General features: G+C 36.6%; 1 pseudogene; it reads left to right on the forward strand.

Annotated features, from left to right (window-relative positions):
- Positions 1 to 894: 894 nt before the first annotated feature.
- LOC147314698 (extracellular calcium-sensing receptor-like) lies at positions 895 to 5,368 on the forward strand (annotated as a pseudogene).
- The last annotated feature ends 4,489 nt before the right edge of the window (positions 5,369 to 9,857 follow it).

A 9,857-nucleotide genomic window follows, 5' to 3' on the forward strand; every position in this document is an offset into this window, starting at 1 on the left:
CTAAGAGTAGCCCAAAATATTGTATGAAATACAGTAAATAATATTTCAGTGCATCCTCTTGTTAATTAAGATATTGACTTGATAAGAGAGTAAATATATGACCTTCATTGCCATATAAGAAGAGCTCAATGCACATTTCACATGCGCAAAAAAAATTTTGTGCATATTTATTTTTAAGAAGTTTTGCACTGTTACATATTTAAATGGGGATATGTGTGATACATACATGATACATTAAAATACAAATTAGGGCAGGTCCCTCCTTGTGCCCAACCCTGTAGGTCTATAGAGAATAACTGTTACTATTATATTATTTCTAATGTTGCACTGAAAGGTATAAATACCAGTACACTTTCATTTTCATCAAGATACTTTTAATGCCACTAAGTGGCTTAGCTCAAGAAATGACATCAACACAGAAATGGCCAGAGCAGGGATGGGCATTTCTACAACTGTTGTTGGTGGCATCTGTCTCTCATGCTGAGGAGCCAGTGTGCAGACAGAGAGGAGATCCTGAGAACCCAGTGCTATCTAAGAATGGGGATATTATACTGGGGGGTATGTTCTCTTTTCACACAAGCTGGAAAGAGAGAAAGGATTCCTACATGAATAAACCTCTGCCACTACAATGCGCCAGGTAAATGACACCGCAGAAATTAATTTAGTTTAAAAGAATCTGCTTGAAATATGTAGATGCTAATAAGACTTGATAAATATTTTAATGTTCTCAGTTTTATAAATTGTTTGCATCAAATATTGTTGTTTGAAATGCTTATGTTGCTGTTTAATGATTTATACATAATTATTAGTCTCTGTTTTAAAAAACATGATGCAAAGCAAATTATTCATAAGTGTCTATTATCGTCTCAATTAAGTTTAAATTTCAGAGATTTGCAGTTTGCCCAGGCTATGCTTTTTGCCATTGAGGAGATTAATAAAAGTACAGACCTACTGCCAGGAATCTCTCTGGGTTATAAAATCTATGATACTTGTGACAATGTTGCAAGAAGTGTAGGAGTTACACTAGCTTTGGCTAATGGTAATGTGTCTGTACCGTCAAAGACACCATGTACCACATCTGCACATGTACAGGCCATAATAGGAGCAACCTCTTCTTCTACAACAATAGCGTTAGCTACTGTCACCGGACCTTTTTTTCTACCAGTGGTGTGTAGACTTCTTTCTTTATATCTAAAGACAGATAGATAGATTTTTTTGTCATTTTTATATATATATAAATTTTGTACTCTCTTAGATCAGCCATTTGGCCACATGTGCTTGTCTCAGTGACAAAACCAAGTACCCATCCTTCCTCAGAACAATACCCAGTGACTACTACCAGAGCAGAGCCCTGGCCCATTTGGTCAAGCATTTTGGATGGACTTGGGTTGGAGCTATCAGAACCAACAGTGATTATGGAAATAATGGCATGGCCACATTCACAGAAACTGCACAGCAGCTGGGCATCTGTTTGGAGTATTCAGTATCTTTCTTTAGAACAGATCCATCTGCCAAAATACAAAGGATAATTGAAATTATAAAGGCTTCAACCTCCAAGGTGATTGTTACTTTCCTTTCCCGTCCAGATTTGAATGTGCTTCTACATGAGTTCTTGTACCATAACTTGTCTGGGTATCAGTGGGTAGGCACTGAGTCTTGGATATTTGATTCACAAACTGCAGAAATGGACATACATCACATACTGGATGGTGCCATAGGTCTTTCCATTCCCATAGCACATCTCAGTGGCCTAAGAAATTTCATACTGACTGAGAAGCCACTGAATTCGTCTAATACCCAACTGTTTACCGAGTTCTGGGAGACACTATTTAGTTGTAAATTCAAGGACTTGAAGTCATCATCAGACATTCAGAGAGAGTGTACTGGACATGAAGACATGACTGGAGTTCAAAACAGCTTCATTGACATGTCTCTCATGCCTATCTTTAACAATGTCTACAAAGGAGTGTATGCAGTGGCCCATGCACTTCACAATATCCTGAGTTGTAACAAAACATGTAACAAAAATGTGCAGCTAGATCCATTCATGGTGAGCTTTTTACTAGCTTAAATTATATTTTTCATATTAAGTCACATTGGCAAGAAAATAGTTTTAATTTAAAGAAATGGTTTCTTTCATATTCTTCAGCCAGTCCGTTTTCAGCATATCTGTCAAAACTAATTTAGCTATGTCATATGTCTTAGATTCTACAACACATACGAAAGAGTCACTTCACAACAAAGGAAGGAGATGAGGTTTACTTTAATGAGAATGGAGATCCAGCAGCAAAGTATGACATTATAAACTGGCAGCCAAGAGAAAACGGAATTGTGGAGTTTGTAACAGTTGGTCTGTATGATACATCATTAGCTGTAGAAAAACAGCTACATCTGCAAAGCAAGGCTTTAATTTGGGCAAAAAACTCAAAGCAGGTATGCTGCGATACATTTTCCCTTCTATTTTACTTTTAAGATATCAGTTTGTATTTAAATTATTTTGCATTATTATTGTCATTATTTTAATGCTTAAATTTTAATAAATTACTTAAAATTCATCCAGGTGCCTTTGTCAGTTTGCAGTGAGAAATGTCCCCCAGGAACACGCAAGGTTCTCCAGAAAGGAAGGCCTGTTTGCTGCTATGACTGCATAAGATGTGCAGAGGGAGAAATCAGCAACGTTACAGGTGTGGTGATATTTTTTTTAAGGCTTTTTGCATTTCATTGGCAAGTTATTGTCAGTTATAAATACTTCCAACACATGTTAGAAGCTCACTGGAGAATTTCTGAATCATTTTAAACTATGTTTTTAAAATTAAATAATTGGTTTATATTTACTGCAGATAACATCAGCATCCAGATCGCCTTCTTAAACTATGAACAGTAAAGCCACATATAGAAATGTAAATTAAATCCCATCTTTACCATATATTTCATGTTGAATTTTTATTATGTTTATTTTCATTTGTAGAAAGATAAAGACATGATCAAGAACATTGCTCCAGTTTGTAGCTCTATGAACACAATAAGAAATGTTTGCGTGGTTTTCAGACCATTTCTGGTATTTTAACACACTTCATACCAGTAACCAATATAAAATAACAAGAGATACTTGTCATTTTATAAATGATGCTGCACTGTCAAAATAAGGACTGATGCCTTATAATAATCCAATACAACCAAAATAATAAAAAAATCAATCAAAATGTATTTGTATAGCACATATTAAAAACAACAATGTTGACCATAGTGCTTCACAGTCAGTAAAAGCATGAGAAAATTAAGACAAAACAATAAAACAGCACAACAAACAATAGGTAACAACACAACAAGCTAGAACAGCCAACTAGTTAGAATCAAAAGATGGGTTTTAAGATGAGATTTAAAAGACTGGATAGACTCGGCGGTATGAATATGAACAGGGAGGTTATTCCAGAGTCTAGGTGCCACGGTTGCAAAGGCCCGATCACTTCTTGACTTAAGTTGAGACCTAGGTTGAGCATGTGATTGGACGATCCAAGTGCTCTGTTGGGATTGTATAAGTGGAGTAGTTCAGAAAGATGAACTACGTGAAGAAATCAAAAAGTAGTCTGTGCTAAATTGCATAAGTTCACTTTATTTTCTGTATTTATTTTGGCGGCTTACAAAATCATATTTATACATACAGTAGTCCACTTTCTTACTGTGACATGATAATTCTTGTTTAGGCCTCTCAATAGTAGCTGGTGTTTGTTGTTGATGGAAAATAATTGAGTTCATTGAGTTCATTTTTTTCTCCTCTCAATAACAGAAATGAGGTCCCAAAATAGTATTTGAGGTTGTTTTCATTGCCAATTTTTATATCCAAAAAACAGAGGTGTATGCAGAGCTTTATGAATTTGTATATGAACATTTCTACTTCTGTGCTCCTTGGAAAGAAATTATAACATTATGCACTTTGCTTTAAAATGTAAACAAAAAATATGCCATAATCACAAGAGCTATTGAACACTTTAAATGTCTCATTTATCCATCCTCACCTAACCACAAAACAGTGTAGCAGTCACTGAGTATATTTGTTGGTTATCATCTTCTGACTGTACAGTACCAGTAGAATATTACATGGATGTTGTTGTAGATGCAAATGCAGGCATAAACTATTATACTCAGTAAGAGTAACATTTACTTCAATATTCATTTCCAGATTCAGTCACCTGTGTGAGATGTCTACATGAGTTTTGGTCAAATGAAAGAAGAGATACCTGTATAAAGAAGGAAGCAGTGTTTCTATCATATGAAGACATTATGGGAGCTCTGCTTACTGCAGCATCTTTATTCGGAGCATGCATGACGATTGGTGTGATACTTATTTTCTTCAAGTACAGGAAAACTCCTATTGTCAGGGCAAACAACTCTGAACTGAGCTTCCTGCTGCTCTTCTCCTTAATTCTGTGTTTTCTGTGTTCTCTGACCTTCATTGGTCAGCCCTCTGATTGGTCCTGCATGTTCCGACATGTAGCATTTGGCATCACCTTTGTCCTCTGTATCTCTTGTCTTCTGGGAAAAACTATGGTTGTTTTAATGGCCTTCAGAGCTACACGTCCAGGTAGTAATGTTAAAAAATGGTTTGGGCAGACACAGCAGAGACTCTGTGTTACAGCATTCACTCTTATTCAAATTAACATATGTATCATCTGGCTAACAACTTCTCCTCCTTTTCCATTTAAGAATTTTAAAGAAATTAAAGACAAGATCACATTGGAGTGTGCTCTAGGCTCAGCTATAGGCTTTTGGGCTGTGCTTGGTTATATAGGAGTTTTGGCTATTTTATGTTTTATTTTTGCATTTTTAGCTCGAAAACTGCCCGATAATTTCAATGAGGCCAAGTTTATCACTTTCAGCATGTTGATATTCTGTGCAGTATGGATTACATTTGTCCCAGCATATGTCAGCTCTCCTGGGAAGTTCAGTGTTGCTGTAGAAATATTTGCTATACTTGCTTCCAGTTTTGGACTGCTAATTTGCATCTTCATACCCAAATGTTATATAATCCTAACGAAACCAGAGAAGAATACAAAGAAACACATGATGGGGAAGAAGGCACCAAATTCACTCTGAAAAATGAATGCGGTAAAATGGGATTTTAATTTGATCATTTGTACATAATTAGTTGGTCACCATCCTGTCAGAATAGAAAGGAGCTGTCAGCAGGATACACTCCAATTGATACTGTCTTTATAGAAACTACTTCTCCTTTGTGATGTGTTTTTATTACTTACTTTGCAACTTACCTAAACAACAGCAACAACAAAAACAACAAAAAAAAACCATACCAAGTGACTGATAGCTAAAGGTTATTGAGTCATTTACACATTCATCATGACATGCTTTTATTTTGTTCTGTCAAACTCGGGAAGGTTTTGATTTGAATAACATGCAATAAAATGCTGATAAAAACAGTAAGAGTATCTATTATTCCCTATCTTGTTCGTTCTCATTATCAACAGGCTTCCACGCACAACCATTGCTGACTGCAGCACAGTCTAACTTGATGACAGTAGTTGCTTTGCATTGTCTATGGATGTGTTTTGTTCATGATTCTCAAAGAGCAGCTAGACATAGATACATAGCAAATGAAATCAGGAAAGATTAACTTTTTTCTTTTAATATATTGGTAACAGCAATAACAGTCAAGCTCTTCATTGGTGTAAGATCAGAACGAAATACAATATATGGTACTTTAGAACATGAGTTGTTAGTGTAAACAAAAATTAGAGTTAACAAAAAAAAATGTGTTGGTGTTGAATGTCTAAAATACCTCTAAACTGCTGATCATGCCTTTGCGCTGTGTTAGCTCTTCATCTCACATCTGGTACATTGTTGCTGATGCTGAATGGAATCTGTCTCCCAGGTAGATTGGCCCATTGTCAGTGACACAAAGTCTAGCTACTGAAGGTGGACATTAAACTCTACATGTATTAAGGGTAACTTACCCCAAGGAGCACTGCTCTAAAAAGAGTCATACTGCTCCTAGCAGCGGAAATGAGTTTTATGTTTAAAAAAAAACAAGGATGCTGTCCACTTTCACCTTCCATGTTTTAAGCAATAGGTGTTTCTTTTTTCTTGCTTTTTTTTCATTTGATTTGATTTTATTGATTAGCATTCAAATATCTCAGTGAAGACAGAACAAAGATCTACCAAAAAGCAAGAAAGCATGAGACAAGGCTAATCAAAAGGTATTGGCTGAAGCATTTGCTTATTACACCAACCCTTTTAACAAAAGATCTTTTTGCATGCAGCTCCTGTACACAGGGCTCGAAGCAAATAATAAAACAAAGCAAAAACAAAACAAACAAAACAAACAAACAAACAAACAAGAAAAAAAAAACTTTCCACCTTAGATAAGTAACTACATCAAAGCAAAAGAGTCAAGAGGTTATTTTGGGGGTTTTCTTTTTTTTTTGCTCTTTTCATTCTTGATATATATATTTTTCTAATACTCTATTTTTAAACATATTTTTAAACAAGGAAAATGGACTACACCTTTTTAAATCACTGTCATAACTATTCCACAGGTTAACTCCTCTAACAGAAACACATCTCTGCTTTATACTTGTCCTTATCTTGTTTTTTGGTAAATGCTGTAAATGCTGCACTGAAATGGGAGAATCCACTTGTTAACTGTAATGCTGAGTGTTGTATAGTACTTTATATTAGAGATGGCACGATACCACTTTTTTATGTCCGATACCGATACCGATATCATAAATTTGGATATCTGCCGATACCGATATGAATCTGATATAGTGTTTTTTAATCAACAAAACTGTTTTTTTAAAAATATCTTGCTGCATTTTGTATAAGTTCATACTCAAGTTTAAAACAACAACTACACTAAAGCTATTCTGTTATACCTATATGCAAAAAAAAAAATATTTCATAGTTCAGCAATACTGATCAATCTAATAAACTTAAACCTACACCATCCTCCCTATTCTGGTATTTTAAAGAGTACTTAGCGTAAATATTAAGCAACCTAACTAATAGGGTTCCAACTCCCAGCAACAACAAAAATAAATAAAAAATAGGGAACCACCCCTCACACTCCACCTCATGATGCTTAATCAACGTAATCAACCTTAATTTGATGCAGTGTGAAAAAAAAATGCACAGAAATCAATTATTTTTCAAGAAATATTAAATAGATTCAACATCTTTCTTCAACAAAATTGCAGACTGCACAGATGGTACCTTCTCAAAGGAAAAAGTACTATAGCTTACTAGGGTATATATATTAGACTTAATAGTCACTATATACAGTAATTGACTTCTATTCATTTTACATCAAATTAAAACTTTGGGTGTAAGATTCGGATAATTATTTATTAAAAGCTCTACATTTTAAATGAGAATAAGAAAGAAAAGTATGTCTTTGTGCCCCCTTTTCCCTGTTAATGCCCTATCGGCCCCCCTGGCTAAACTTTGCTAGATCCGCCCCTGCACAGTTACCAGCCGTCAGCTACGTAGAAAAAGATCCTCGAGTAGAAAGTAATAATAAATAAATTCTAACAACAGCTGATCAAGCTTAAACGTGCTGCTGTTGTTCAGCCGCTGGTTTCCTCTTTCTGGTGCAAAGTGGGCCAAAAACAAACCAGAGACACGGACTCGCGACAGAAAAGCCGATCAGCTGATCATTAAGCAGTTTCATGATTGAAGTAGCAGCCGGAGAGCGAGAGGCAGTCGCTTGTTAAGCTTAACGCAGGAATGCTTTACAAACATTCAGAGATGGACTTACACACTTGCTTTACTTCTCTCGGGGATAACTTTGTCGGAGATGAAATGCCGGGTTGCTAGCGAAGCTCCACATGCTATCCAGACCACAGGTCCCGCATGCCACAGCCGCTCTATCACGTGATGCATACTGCTCGACGTGCTAACGTTCTGAGGTGAGTTACGGCGTGTTGCAAGTTTTGTGAGGTGCTTTCGTGATATTTAATGGATCGGATTACATTTTTTATTTTTCTCCGATATCCGATCCAGTAATTTAGGTCAGTATCGGACCGATACCGATACGTAATATCGGATCGGTCCATCTCTACTTTATATATGAGGACTTTGTAGAGGAGAGGCTGTTTGTGTGGGTGAACCAGTGGTTCACTGGACCAACAGGCTAAAGCCAGATCTGATTTTTCCATGCTGGGTCAGTATACAGACCAAGCTGGCAGAGCAGATGTCCATTGGATGCAATCAGCAATATTTTATGCAATAAAATGCAGCTCATCCAAACAACATAACTGGTCATTTTACAGACTAATGAGAAAGTATCGAGTAGTGTAACAAATAACTTTAGCCTAGGTTACTCATTGAACATTAAGGACATCTGCACTGCCAGCTGATATGACGCTTGGTTTTTTCACATGACTCAATGGCAAACACAGAACAGACAGTGTCAACTTCAACTTATGTGTCTGGTGAACCACCGATGTAACTGACTCAAGCAAGTATCCACACAACTGTCATTTGCAAAGTGATCTACAAACCCAAACATTACGGCCCACAGGTGGATTACCCCATTTCAGTGCATCTAGCAAAAAAATTTAACACCAAACAACCAACCTAGTGACATCAGGTTCTGTACTGATACAAGATGGTGCTACACATGATTTAAAATCATTATACACTTTATCTTAAACCACACTTCAAAGACATTGTTAAATCCACGACAGTTTCTTAGAGTAGGGTCCAATGTTGTAAATTTTCCTCAGCATGTCATGTAAACTTCAGAATGAAATTAGTATCAGACTGATGACAGATCTTAATATCACATCTATGCATCACAGATGTGAAAGTGGAAGTGAATGGATGACCGTAACTTACTCTAAGAGTACTGTATAACCGTACTCTATAAAAGTATGTATTAGAAAAATATTTTTTCTACATATCCATTTGTAAGGAATTGTGATTTACATTGTTAATTCATATTTAAATGAACCTGTGTATATCCTTATTTTACCGATATGAACCTACATTAAATGTGTATGTGAGGGCGCTGTGCATGTGAGGGCGCTGCTCCTGTGGCGATCTGAAGCAGGTGTTTATTAGTGTTTTCTTTCTCTTTTTCTTTTTGCTTTTAACTTTGTTTTAACTCTGTTCTTAACCGTGGTTTTAACTTTTTGCCGAGATGGAGATCTTCTACACGTTAGTTTTATTGTTGTTGGCGATATTCACCTGGAGTCATTCACTCTCACTGACAATCACTTATACACGCGAGGAACTACTTGGATTACGGTGGTCCTGTTTGTCTATGTACGACTCTTCTAATGCTCGGACAGATGTGATTCTTGGTGGCGGCTTTGGGACCCCTGTCAGATTGGATCGGAACTGTGGAGTAACACGCAAATCTCACGGAGGAGGGGTTTGTTTGTATATCAACCAGGGCTGGTGTAATAATTTTACTGTGCGGGAACGGTTGTGTCTTCCTGACATCGAGCTCCTTTCAGTATCTGTCAGGCCTTTTTACTTACCGAGGGAGTTCCCTCAAATTTTTGTCACTGTTGTTTACATTCATCCTGAGGCTGACATTAAAGTTGCTGCCGATGCCATTTTTAAAGTGGTACACAATCTGCAGACTCTCTCACCGGATGCTCCTAATTTTATTCTTGGTGATTTTAACAATTGTAATCTTAAGAAATCACTGAACAATTTCTTTCAATATGTCACTTGTCCTACAAGGAATAACAAAATGCTGGATTTGTGTTATGGACCAATTAAGGGGGCATATAAGTCTGTGGCTGGACCTGCGCTAGATTCTTCGGATCACAATGTTATTCACCTCCTCCCTGCTTACAGATTTGTGATTAGGAGGGAGAAGGCCTGTGTGA

The sequence above is a fragment of the Aulonocara sp. 'chitande type north' Nkhata Bay genome, linkage group LG14 (assembly GCF_057382095.1).
Source record: "Aulonocara sp. 'chitande type north' Nkhata Bay isolate Kocher_YH1m ecotype deep benthic linkage group LG14, A_spYH_male_GT1.1, whole genome shotgun sequence".
NCBI classification, from domain to species: Eukaryota; Metazoa; Chordata; class Actinopteri; order Cichliformes; family Cichlidae; genus Aulonocara; species Aulonocara sp. 'chitande type north' Nkhata Bay.